Source organism: Tamandua tetradactyla, chromosome 10 (genome assembly GCF_023851605.1).
Source record: "Tamandua tetradactyla isolate mTamTet1 chromosome 10, mTamTet1.pri, whole genome shotgun sequence".
Taxonomy (NCBI): Eukaryota; Metazoa; Chordata; class Mammalia; order Pilosa; family Myrmecophagidae; genus Tamandua; species Tamandua tetradactyla.
In genome coordinates, this window is record NC_135336.1 from 73,536,127 (window position 1) to 73,550,561 (window position 14,435).

The 14,435-nt window shown below is 36.1% G+C and overlaps 1 long non-coding RNA gene across 1 annotated transcript in view; it reads left to right on the forward strand.

Moving 5' to 3' along the window:
* LOC143647985 (uncharacterized) overlaps positions 1–14,435 on the forward strand; it is a 71,192-nt gene that overhangs the window by 38,902 nt on the left and 17,855 nt on the right. Inside the window, exon 2 of the long non-coding RNA XR_013158298.1 lies at positions 8,104–8,219. This is a non-coding gene — a long non-coding RNA (uncharacterized LOC143647985). The remainder of the gene's footprint in view (positions 1–8,103; positions 8,220–14,435) is intronic.

The window sequence follows — 14,435 nt, forward strand, 5'->3', positions numbered from 1 at the left end:
AAAAAAATAAAATTAAAAAAAGAAAAGAAAAGAAAAAGACCATTTAAAAGGAGTAGGATCTCATGCCGTTATGTCTGGCTCTTCCCCCACCCCTCAGCAACTAGACATCAATCCACCCCACACTCCCACTGAAGACTCCTGGTCCTGATTCTGAAAGAAGCAAAATAACTCTTGGGCACATATGCAAGCATGTAAGTCTTTCACAGTTTGTCTGGTGGTGGCTGGGGTACTGAACCAGGACACTCATTGCATATTTCCCATCGTTTGATCTTACCCTGTTTAAAGAGGTGGTTCCCAGACTTCTGCTACAAAGCTCTGTGGGAAAGCAGTAAGTGTCTTCCTAGGGCAAGGGATTACTGGCTGTAGGATGTACAGTACACAGTGCCTGGGCCTATGAAGAAACTGTTTCCTAGAGATGAGGGAATATTTGAATCCATGAAAACTGGGGAGTTCTTAGGGCCATATGCATTCCCAAGAAAAGACTGCATATGCAGGAAGCATCAAGAAGACCCCTGTGCTTTGGCCTGGAGCTATTTTCTGAACTCTTTCTGTGGATAAGCTCTGAAGGAGAGCACTGGCACAGATCAGTATTCAAAGGCTGAGAAAAATGTTTCCTCCTCTTCCTTCTCCTCCTTCTTAACTCCTGACATTCAAGAAGTACTCTCTCATAACACTGACTGGATACAAGTTTAAGGAACAGTAACTGCAGAGTCTAAATTTCAGTGATAACATTAAAATATTAAGATGTTCAAGTTTCCATAAAAGATTACAAAATATACAAAGATATAGGGAAATGATGGTCCTGGCCAAGGAAAGTGTTAACATTAGAAACCATCAGTTGGGAGGACCAGATGTGGGACATACCAGACAAAGCCTTTTTTTTTTTTCTCATACTAACCCTCATATAATAAGTATACCTGTTTTCAGACGAAGAAAATGAAACACAGTGATGTTCAGAAAATTTCCTAAATTCACACAGTTTTATGTCTGTCTGACTCTAAAACTTATTCTTGTAACTAGCAATAATTAGTTCTATGCTTAGAGCTACTCAGTTACTATCTATAACAATCCTTTTAGATGACATTCTCCTAAAGGCTTTGGTTATTTGAGATAATTTTTTTAATTTTAATTGATATATATCTGTCATGGTCAGGTTCATGTGTCAAGTTGGCCAGGTGGTGATACCTGTTTGTCTGGTTGGGCAAGTGTTGGCCTGCCTGTTGCTATGAGGACATTTCATAGAATTAAATCATCATCACGTCTGCTATATCCACAGTTGATTCCATTTGTAATCAACCAAGGGGAGTGTCTTCTGCAGTGAGTGATGTTTAATCTAATCACTGGAAGCCTTTTAAGGAGGATTCAGAAGAGACCGGCTCTCTTCCTGCTTCTGCCAATAAGCCTCTCCTGTGGTGTTGGTCCAGACCCTCCATCAGAGTTATCAGCTTCACAGTCTGCCCTATGGATTGTGGACTTTACATTCCCATGGTTATGTGAGACACTTTTATAAATTTTATGTGTACAGATATTTCCTGCTAATTCTGTTTCTCTAGAGGACCCTGACTAATACAGTATTACATATCACATAGCATGTAATCATTCAAAGTGTTCAATCAATAGTTCACAATATTATTATATAGCTGTGCATTCATCATCACAATCAACTTTTTTTCCTTTTTTGTGAAAAATAACATATATACAAAAAATCAATACATTTCAAAGCACAGCACAGCAATTAGTTGTAGAACATATTTCAGAGTTTGGTATGGGTTACAAGTCCACAATTTTATGTTTTCACTTCTAGTTGCTCTAAGACACTAGAGACTAAAAGAAGTATCAATATAATGATACAGCAATCATACTCATTTGTTAAACCCTTCTTTCTTTGTATAACTCCACCATCACCTTTGATCTTTTGATCACACTCTTTAGGGGTATTTGGGCTATGCCCATTCAAGCTTGTTCATGTTGGAAGGGATTGTCAATTATATGGGATGGGGGATAGAACTAATTGATGTTTTGGTGAGGCTGGGCCCTCTGCATTTCAGGACTTATCTGGTCCAGGGATCCATCTGGAGGCTGTAGTTTTCTAGAAAGTTACCCTAGTGCACGGAACCTTTGTAGAATCTTATATAATGCCCTAGGTGTTCTTTAGGATTGTCAAGAATGTTTTTTGTTTGGGGTTTGGCAAGCTGTGATAGGTAGCAATGTCTAACTGAAACTTGCATGTAAGAGTGACCTCTAGAGTAGCTTCTTGACTTTATTTGACTCTCTCAGCCACTGATACCTTATTTGTTACACCTCTTTTCCCCCTTTTGGTCAGGATGACATTGTTGGTGCCAATTCCTGGGAGTCATCTTCCATGCTGCCACAGAGATTTTCACCCCAGATGTAATGTTCCATGTAGTGGGGTGGGCAATGATTTCACTTGCAGAGTTGGGCTTAGAATGAGAGAGGCCACATCTGAGAAGCAAAAGAGGTCCTCCAAAAGTAACTCTTAGGTATACGTATAGGTAGGCTAAGCTTCTTTGCTACATAAATAAGCTTCACAAGAACAAGACTCAAGATCAAGGGCTTGGCCTATTGATTTGGGTGTCGCTAATGTTTGACACAGTATCAGGGGTTTTCCCAGTGGTAAAGTTTAATAGTTCCATATTTTCCTCCCATTCCTCAAGGGGCTTGTCTGTACTTTTTGATTATCTACTTAATATACTGTGGGATTTATCCAGGCATTACATTAAGCTACACGGGATTAAAACCCCCCATTCTTATTCTAGGCTTCCAGACAAAGGCTTTTAAAAAATGTCATAAATATGCTCAAGGAACCAAATGAAAAGGTGCACAAAGAACTAAAGGAAATCAAGAAAACAAAGAGAATATCAATAGAGATGAAAATTGTGAAAAGGAACCAAATAGAGCGGAAGAGCACAGTAACAGAAATTAAAAACTCCCCAGAGAAGTTCAACAGAAGATTGGATCTGGCAGAAGAAATAATCAGTAATCTTAAAGGTAAAATAATTGCTATCATTCAGTCTGAGAAGCAGAGAGAAGAATGAAGAAAATTGATGAGATCCTGGAGAACCCGTGAGACACCAGTAAGTGTACCAATATATTCACTGTAGGAATCCCAGAAGAAGAAAATGAGAAAGGAGCAGAGAGAAAATAAAAAAGAAATAATGGCTGAAAGCTTCCTAAATACAATGAGAGACATGAATATATACATCCAAGATGCTCAATAAACACTAAACAGGATAAAACCAAGTTGGCCCCTCACTGCAATATATTGTAATCTAATTGTCAAATTCCAAAAATAAGGAAAAAATTCTGAAAGCCACAGGAGAGAAGCAATGTGTCACATACAAGGATCCTCAATAAGATTGTGTTTATTTCTAATTGGAAAGCACAGAGGCAAGAGGGCAAAGGGATGATATAGTCGAAATGCTGAAGGCAAAAATTGCCAGCCAAGTAATATAAATCCAGCAAAATTGTCTTCAAAAAATGAGGGAGAGATTAAGACATTACCAGATAAATAAAAGCCGAGGTAGTTCTGCACCACTAGACCAGCCCTGCATGAAATGTTAAAGAGAGTTCTGTAGGTGAGAGGAATGGACACCAGACAATAGATTGAAACACATGAATAAACAAAGATCTCCAGTGACTGTAATGACATAGGCAAATATAAAAACCGGTACTATTGTATTTTTTTATTTGTAACTCCATTTTTTACTTCTTACAGGATCTAAAAGTCAAGTGCATAAAATATAATGATAAATCAATGATTTGGGACCCAATTTGTGATAAGAACTACATAAAGTTGGGGGAGAGAGGGATATAGGAATATAGTTTGTGTATACCATTTAAGTTAATTTGGTATCCAAGTAACTGAGAGTGTTATAGGTTTAGGATGTTAAATTTAAGCCCCAAGGTAACTACAAAGAAAATATCGGAGAGTATGCAAGCTCATAGAGACGGAGATTAGAGTACAGGTTGCCACGGTGGAGAGGGTTAGAGGGAATGGACCTTTTGGAGACTATAAAAAGAAAATTGAATTATTGACTATAAGCTTCTTATCAATGTTAAATTTCTTGAGCTTGATAACTGCACCTAAGGTGGTTGCATAAGTCAATATTCTTGTTCTTAGCAATGTGCATAGCAGTATTAAGTGTTCATAGAGCATAATGTATACAACCTAAACTCCAGTATTCAGAAAATGGATTGATAAATAGATAAACAGATAGATAGATGCATAGAGAGATGGACTGATAGATTGATGGAAATATAAAATAATAGGGCAAATGAGGAAAAAATGTTAAAATTTGTAAATCTGGGAATCTGGGGACATGTTAGAGTTCTCTCTATGGTGTTTGAGTTATTTTTATAAGTGTCTCATAAGTTTGAAAGTATTTCAAAATAAAAAGAAAAAACTCAATTGATCATAAGTATAAGGGTTATTTACTGTACTATCAATTTTGTTCCACTGATCTGTTTGTCTACCCTTAAGTCAGTACACGCCATTTTGATTGTTATAGCTTGCAGTAAATTTTGATATTGTGAAGTGTGATTCTTCTAAATTTGTTCTTCTTTTGCAAGATTGTTTTGGATATTCTGAGTCCCTGCATTTCCTTGAATTCCTTGACAATAGCAAATATTGTCATGGATGTGGAAAACTGGAACTCTCATATATTGATATTAGGAATGTAAAATGGTAAAGCCACTTTGGGAAATAGTTTTGGCAATTTCTAAATGTTTCACTTACACTTAGCAGAAGAAGGCGTTTCCCCTTTAGGTATCTAATTATATGTTCACAAAAGGACATGTGTATGAATGTTCATAGAGGCATTACTCATAATACTCCCAAACTGGAAACAATACAAATATGTCTATCAACTGTTAACTGGTTAAACAGTTAACAGTTAACACCATAACATGGCCAAGGTGATGCCTGAATTTAATCACTACAGTCCTCTTAACACAGGTTGCTTTGAAGTCTCAGCAATGCTCAACATAACTGTATTCTAGCCCTTTTAAGTAAATATGTTCTGCTATCCTCCTTTTTGTTTTTTTGGTTTTTTTTGCAACAATTGGCATGGTTTGAGTGAGTAACATGATCTGTGTTCAGATAGGATTCAAAAAATGATTTTCACAGGGGAGTGTTATGCTTTGCACTGCAGTATGGCTTCTCTCAAGTGCCCATCATTGTTGGAACATGCCCCCTGGGCACGTATTTTGCCTGCAGGCTTTACTTCAAATTACAGCTCAATAAAATTTTTTATGGCTACAGAACATTAGTTCTGTTGGCAGCAGCTATTTTCCACCTATTATGTGTTGCTTATGACCAAGTTTCAGTGAATCTTTATGCATGTTTTTTCCTTTCTAGGTATACTTACCCAATTTTATGTTCGCTACTACAAATGGTATTTACAAATTTTTATATGTCCAACTCCACAGTTTTAAACTGTTTTCTGATGATCAGCTCTTTACTAAAATAGGCTATTCATATTCAAGAATGCTGAATATAAAGAAAGGGGTTGCAATATGACCTTTTTCTGTTCTATTAGCAATCAAAAATAGAACAAATATGTAAGTGTATTTTAAGCCTCTTCTATGATTTAAGATAAATATCTTAAATAAAAAAAAATGTCTTAGTTGCTTTCATCTCTGTCATTTCATGTCTTTCATTTTGGAGACTACGTCTTAAAATACTTACTTAACAGGACAAGAAGGTGTTATATTATGGCTTAAGCTAAAGGCCAGATTCCAAATGGTGGTTCCTGATTACAGTTTATTTGCTATAACTAGGATGATGATGAGGATAATGCTAACGATGAAGATGGCTTTTGCTCTGAAGGTTGGGAATGCTGTTCTCATAAAACCTCTTTCTCAAAATTGCAGAGATCAGAACAACATTCTGGAACCTTGCATATAATGACATCAATTGCCAGAGTAATGAACTTCATGCTATATAATATAAATCTGTTGTTTCAAATGGCAAAATTTTAGATGTGCTATTATGTATCTCTAAATATAATAAAATTAATAACTTAATTTTTTGTCAGACAGGCATCTTTCTTAAATCACTGGACAAGCCCATCCTACTGGACCCAATATGAGGGCACTCCATTTCATAAATGTACCCCATTGGAAAGAAAAATGAGGAGAAAAGTTAGTGTTACTGGGTTTTGAGACTATCCAGATAAATGATTACTGTACCTCAGTATTCCCACACCCCAGTGCCTCACCTGAAATCTGAGGCATGGAGAGTTGTTTTTGTTGGCAGTTCTATTATTAAATCACCTTATTGTTATTTCTCTCCTAAAACACACATTGAGTTGTAAATACTGCAGAAACTTCATTCAGTTTGCTCAGTGAAGAGAACACATTAATTATAATGAAAATTTCAAGATATGATATTTCTTGCATATTATTCTTTAATAAGTAATTGAATATTTTTAACTCTTGTTAATAATTACTTATTAAAATTCATCAGTTTTTCCTCATTTAAGATCATGAAATGAATTACTTATTTATTTCTTCAATATAGGCTGCTCCTATAAGAATGGTTTAAAAATCTCAGATGATTTGGCTTACAAACTTTTCTTAAACCACACATATTATACAAATAAATTTTGAGCAGGCATAATATTTTTGTAATTTTATACTTTGTCTTATTGCAAAAACCAATATTCACTGTAGAATATTTAGAAACTACAATTAAGCAAAAAAAAACAAACAAAAAAAACGCCCAAAACACAAATCACTCAAATCCCATTCCCTAAAGATTACCTGTTACTTGTTTTATCTGTATCATTAAAGTTTTAAAATATACACCTACAGTTGTTTAATAAGAATGGGATTATAGTGAATGTATTATAATATCACACTTTTAAGAAAGTTTTCCTTAAATTCAAGTATCTCCAGACCTCCTTCATCTGTGGCTATGGTAGCTTCTCCAATTTCTCTGGCTTTTGCCCTCATCTTCTTTACAGAATCTTAAGTCTTGCTCAAATTGCAACAGTTATGTCTGAGAATATTCTAGTGGTGACTCTACTTGTTCTTAAGGTATTCATTTGCGTATCTCTAGACATGCAATTGTTGGTACTGCGATGTCCCCCTGGTGCTACTGTGTTCCACCAGACTCTTCTAGAGCACTATTATGACCATTAAGTCCATTGGTTCACTTGGTATTGCCACTGATAAAATGGAGCCCTTGCAGAGTAAATTATGCAGGAAATTCAATGGTACAGTGGAATGCCTGCCTTTATTTTCTTTGTGTTACATTCTGTTAGAGGATGCTAAAGGAATATGCTTCATTCCTTTATAAATAATCCTTTATTCCAGTATTGCAATAGGGAAATAGATGAACAATCCTTAGTGAACAGATTGGGCATAATGCATCCATTTAAACTGATACTTATAAAGTCTACATAAAAATGTTTTTGTGTAATATTAAGTGACCCAATCATATGTATAATCAGGCCTTGTAAAGTTGCAAGCACCTACTAACCAGAAGATGCTTCCAGGCCGAGGCTGAATCTATTTGAAAAAGTGAATATAAAGCTCTCTGTGGCATGGAGAGAGTGACTCTAAGTTAGAAGAAGATGAAACAAAAGGATTTGTCCTAATCCAATTCTTCTCTTTAAAATATCTCTTCCCCTTTGTGTAACATTATGACCTAGGTTTCTCTGAGGACTCCATTTTTTCCATCTTTTCCAATCCCCTTTTTCTTGAGGTTAGAATAAGAATATCAGGAGAATTTTGAACTTTCCCTAGAGTATGCCTTAGTTAATGTAGGTCTTGAACTTCCCCTGAAAAGTACTCAGGTTGTGATTTGAAGTTCAAGTTAATACCATTTTGTTCTCAAGTACTTTCCACAGATTGTTGCTATACCCTTTAAATAGTTATGCACATTTCTTCGTCCAGGGAGGATTCTGATAAGAATTTTGAGTTACTGTTAAAATATATAGGTTTCTCAGGCTTTCCCCCAGTGATTGGCAAAGAGTAGGTCTGCATGTGTATTAAGAAGCATCCCGGTAGACACTGATCTTCTAGCAAGTTTGGAAAACATTTGTCTCACAATTTTTATGACCTTCCCTTTGTTTCTAGGCTTTAGTTTACACTCCTGGCTGTACCTGAGGACCACCTGGACCTCTCTCTTGGAAATTCTCGTTTAATTAGTCTCGAGTGGTGCCTGGACATTGGATTTTTCTAAATCTCCTCAGGTAACTCAAATGTTCAATGTTGACAGCCACAACCTTAGGTGATATAAATATCAGATGCTTTCACAGTAATAGCATTTGCTGTACTGTGAATATACCTTGGAGCATATAATATAGATTTTCAGACAAGGTTTATGCTACCAAGATTGACTTTTGAATTGAAATTTGCCAGGCAACTTTGAAGGGCATTAAAAAAATTGTTTCTCATGGATTTTATGAACAAAATTGCTATTTCCATCATCCTTCATCCTAAATATGTTGAATTTTTGAACTATCTTTTTTTTTTTACCTGCTTTGCCTTCAACTTTAAAGGAAAATTTGTCATGTTTGCATGTTGTGTTTTTAAATATGAAGCTATTAGATCCATTTTAGAGTTTGAGGAAGAAAAGATGTCTGCTATACATCTTTTATATCTAGCAGTATATATGGCTGTTTATTTAAGTTGCAACAGTAAGCATTACTTAAAACATGCAAAACCACGATGAGGTGATTTGAGGACTGATATTTTCCTCTTGCTGTTGTTGGGATCAAGTCAAAATTTGTCAGTTGTTGAATGAACCCTATGGATATATTTGCTCTGGCATTGCTAGCTAAACTAAGTTTACCACTGTGGGCAAGAAGCTCACTACATTTATTCTTACTGGTTGACAGTTTTATTTGTGGTCTCTACTTAAAATGGAGAAATTGAGCCCAGCTCTTAAAACTTTGGCTTTGGCAAAGCTACTTTGGACAAGATACAGAAGGCTTAAGAAGGAAAGGCTGAAATTTTTTCCTTAATAAACCTTTCCTTTGTAAATTTGGCAAACTGTAACTTACTAAATGATGGGTGAGCTCAAGCATGTTGTTATATGTGAACATGACCTAGAATTCCGTTACCAGTAAGCACACTAGCTTCTTGTCATTGACAGAGTCAATATTTTTCAGCTATCTATCCCAGAAGAACCTCCTTAAACTTTTTTAAATGCAATTTTATTGAGATATATTCATGCACAATGTAATACATCCAAAATATAGAAATCAGTGGCTCACAATAGTATCGTATAGTTCTGTATTCATCACCACAATCTATTTTAGAGCCATCATTATGCCAAAAGAAGAAATAAAAATAAAAATAAAAAATAAAACCCCAAATATCCCATACCCCTTATTCCCTACTATTACTTTTTTTAAACAGTTTTATTCACACACCATACAATCCATCCTAAGTGTACAATTAATAGCTCCTAATATAATCACGTAGTTATGCATTCTATGCACCACAATCAGTATAAGAACGTTCCCGTTTCTTTCAAAATTAAAGAAGGAGAAAAATCCCATAGCTTTCCTTTATACCCCCAGTTTATTAACATTCAGCTTTGGCATATTGCTTTTGTTACAGTTACAGTGTTGCTGTTACCTATAGACCTTAGTTTGCATCAATTGTATTTTTCCATATACCATCCCATTTTTAACAAATTCCTGATCTCTCTCCATAACATGCTGCATCCACAGTCTACTCCATTTCAGTTGATAGAAACTCTACTCTTACAATTGCTCAGACTGAATACCATGAAATCATCCTTAACCCTTCCTTTTCTTTCAGACTCCATATTCAGTCTCTCATAAAACACTGTAGCTCTGCTACAAAATGTATCCAGCATCACCTGCTTCATTCCTCTGCACAGTTATCACCCTGCCCAGGCCCTCATCATTTCTTGCCTGGATAACTGCAGTAGCCTCCTGGCTGGTCCCCTGCTTCCACTTTTTCTCTCCTGGTCTACTCTCAACATTGGAGCCAAAGTGAGTTTTTAAAACATAAATGAGACTGTGTTAGTCCTCTACTAAAGACCCTCCTTTGTAAAAGAGTTAAGAGTGTTTACAATGACCCCAAAGCTTCATCTAGCCTGGCTTTCATTACCTGCTGATCTTCTATAACTCCCTTCTACATTTCCTTTGCTCTGGCTTCTATGGACTCTTTGCTTGCTCCTCCTCAAATATACTTGAAAGAGAACACCTGGTTTCTTTTTGATTGCATTGCAAATTTATCTATGCTCAGAGGTGATATTCAGGAGTCTGAATTCATTAAGCAAATATGCAATTGGTGCCTGGCTGAGTTCCCTTCCTTGCTACTAGGAGAAAGGGCTTCTTTTTCCTATCAGGGAGTGATTCTCAGTCAGCCTAACATGCCTCCACAGTGTAAAAGGATTTACTTATGCATCATTGCTGTGAAATTATCAGTCTGCTTCCTGGCTGGTGTAAGATGTGCATCTGGTCTCCAAAGTCCCTCAAACTGTTGTTTCAGACTTCTTCACTATTTACTAACTGCCTGGTGGATGGGTTAAACCATACAACTTCCTATGCTGCCATCTTGTGCTCCTTAAACTTTTGAAATTTTATAAATATTAATTCATGCCTTGAATAATGTGTGAAGAGTCTATGCATGTCTTCCTGGTGATTGATAGTCATTTGCAAGCTTTTTCTTCTAGGTACAACTTAGATGAATCAATCAGAAGTTAGAATAACTTTAAAGAGAGCATCTTATATTTGTAGCAATGATAAAAAAAAAAAAAGTTTCTCTAACTTTGCTCCTTTTCACCCTACATTCCTGGCATATGAACACCAAAGTCAAAATATTTGCATAAACAGAAACATGGGGAAAAATGTCAGTCATGGATTGAACTGTGCAGGACACTAGCAGATAATAGGAATGTTACTAGAGAAGTAATAAATATTGCATTCAATTGCATATTATTTTAAAGCCTTCATTAAAATTAAAAGGAGAATTGGGAAAAGGCATTTCTCAGGGAGACTCAGAAAATGTATTGTTCTTTTTCAGGAATTTGAAAGCTGTTCGTTTTTGGTAGCATCCTGTATATGGAAGGTTGATGTTCAATTCACCAAAGCCTATCTAGCAATTCTCCCCATTTTCCAATATTGGTGCCAGAAGAATATTGGATACACTAAACACTTAGCAATTGTAAAGTCCTAGGCCCATTCCCTGACCTTAGCAAAGTGCGTTATGGATGAGAAAGTCCTCTGCTTTTCATGGACTCATTCAGATTCCACTGTACAAGTAACTATTGAAAATATGTGATTTGGATAAGATTTATTCAACACTCTACAAATATTTGTTAAGGGTTGACCATGTACCAGGCACCATTCTTCATATTGGTGATAACTCAATAAACAAAGTAGAAAAAAAATCACATTCTAGTGGTGATTACAATTTACTAGGCAAAGAGAAAGACCCTTGAAATAAATAAATGAGTAATATAGTATGTTTGGAGTCGATAAGGGCTATAGAATAGAAATCTAGTAAGAGGAATTCAGAGCATAGGGGTAGTTTGGAATTTTAAATAAGGTGGTCAGGGCAGAGTATCTTCAAAAGAGTGAAATGTGGCAAATGCTTGAAGAAGGTAAGAGAGCCATCTGGATATTTGACGGAGGAGAATCATGGGCAGCAGGAAAAGCCACTCTTGCTGTGGGGTTTACCTGGTACATTTGAGGAGAAGCAAGGGAAGTGCCATAGTAGCCACAGCAGAGGAAATAGAAGGGAATTATAGATGATCAGAAGGTAATGGAATGCCAGACAATAAAAAGCCAGAGGTTTTGTGGTGGTCGTAAAGGCTTTTACTCTTTTACACTGGAGAGTCTTTAATAGAGGAATAATAGTCTCATTTATGTTTTAAAATGTGACTGTGTTGGGCGGGTCACAGTGGCTCAGCAGGTGAGAATGCTTGCCTGCTGTGTCAGAGGACCCGGGTTTGATTCCCAGTGCCCGCCCATGTAAAAAAAAAAAAAAAATGTGACTGTGTGATTGTGAAAACCTTGTGACTGACACTCCCTTTATCCAATGTATGGACAGGTTAGTAAGAAAAGAAAACACAAAAACTAAATAAATTATAGAGAAGGATAGTGTGTGGGATGTTTTGGGTCCTTTTTCACTTTTATTTTTACTTTTATTCTTATTTTTATTTTTGGAGTAATGAAAATGTTCAAATATTGATTGTGATGCTGAATGCACAACTATATAACTACCCTGTTAACCACTGATTGTAGGATGAATATATAATATATTTCAATAAAATTGCATTAATAAAACTCACTTCTGACTTCAATGTTGAGAATAGACAAGGAACAAGGCTGGAAGTAGGGGACCAGCCAGGAGGCTGTTTCAGTTGTCCAGGCAAGAAATGATGAGGGCCTGGACAGGGTGATAGCAGTGTAGGAGAGACGTGGGTAGATGGTGGATATATTTTGTAGTAGAGTTAACAGTGTTTTATGACAGATTGAATATTGAGGTTGAGAGTAAAGGAAGAGTTAAGGATGATTTCTTGGTATTTGTTCTGAGCAATTATAAGAGTAGAGTTTCCATGAACTGAAATAGAGCAGACTGTGGATACTGCAGGTTTAGGAGAGAGATACGGAGTTCTGTTTTGGATCGGTTAAATTTGAAAAGTCTATTAGGCATTCATGAGGAGATGTCCAGATAGCATTTGGATAAATAGACCAGAGACCATGAGAAATGTCTAGGAGGGTGATGGAAACCCAGCTTTACTTGAAATGGTTACTTCTAGACTGAAAAAGAAAAATCAAACAGACTCTAAGGTATCTTTTAAGATTAGTCAGCTCCACACACACGCAAATTTAAATTTTTTTATTTTAATCTTTTTTTATTTTTATTTGATTTTTAAAATTTTTAAAGAATATAACGAACGAACTCAAACATTCTTAACATATGAGCATTCCATTCTACATATATAATCATTAATTTATATCATCACATAGTTGCATATTCATCATCATGATCATTTCTTGAAACAGTTGCATCAATTCAGAAAAAGAAATAAAGAGACAACAGAAAAAACTTAATAGATGCCGTACCCATTACCCCTCCCTTTCATTGATCACTAGCATTTCAATCTACTAAATTTATTTTAACATTTGTTCCCCCTATTACTTATTTTTATTCTGTATGTTTTACTCCACTGTTGATAAGGTAGATAAAAGGAGCATCAGACACACGGTTTTCACAATCACACAGTCACATTGTGAAAGCTATATCATTATACAATCATCTTCAAGAAACATGGCTATGGGAACACAGCTCTATATTTTCAGGCAGTTCCCTCCAGCCTCTCCATTATATCTTCACTAACAAGGCGATATCTATTTAATATGTAAGAATAACCTCCAGGATAACCTCTGGACTCTTTGGAATCTCTCAGCCATGACACTTTATTTTGTCTCACTTCACTCTTCCCCCTTTTGGTCAAGAAGGTTTTCTCAATCCCTTGATGTTGAGTCCCAGCTCATTCTAGGATTTCTGTACCACGTTACCAGGAAGGTCCGCACCCCTGGGAGTTGTGTCCCACATAGACAGGGGGGTGAGCTGTGAGTTTACTTGTTGTGTTGACTGGAAAGAGAGGCCATATCTGAGCAACAAAAGAGGTTCTCTTGGCGGTGACTCGTAGGCCTAATTTTAAGTAGGCTTGAACTATCCTCTGTGGGGGTAAGTTTCATATAAACAAACCCCAAGATTGGGGATTCAGCCTATTGCTTTAGTTGTCCCCACTGCTTGAGAGAATATCAAGAATTCTCCCTTTGGGGAAGTTGAATTTTCCCCCTTTCTCACCATTCCCCCAAGGTGACTTTGCAAATACTTTTTACTCATTGTTCTAATCACTATGGAATTTATTCGAGTATCACTCTGGACAAACCTACAAAATCTTATGCCCTACTCAAGATTTCATGTACTTATGGTGTCAATTAAGCTGTCTGCATAAGTTATATTAGGAACTGCACTAGTCAAAATATAAATTTTGTACCAAATAAAGATTTTTACTTTAGTCTCACACATAAGTTAAAATTTTAAAATATTAATTACCATCTATTTTAAGCACCCTGCAGTGATGACATTCCTTTGTTCTTTAGAAATGCAAAAACATTTCTAAATTTGTACATTTAATCACTACTGTTATACACTCTAGGCATTCCTAGATTATACCATCTTAGTCTTTATCATCTATCTTTCTTTCTGATTTCATTTGTGCCCCAGCCCTCCTTCCTCTGTCATTCTCACATTCTGCTTCGTTCAGTGTCCTAACATAGTTGTATTACAGCTAAGTAGTATTGTGCTATCCATTTCTGAGTTTTTACAGTCAGTCCTGTTGCACAATCTGCATCCCTTCAGCTCCAATTATGTAATATCTTACCCTATTTCTATCTCCTGATGGTCTT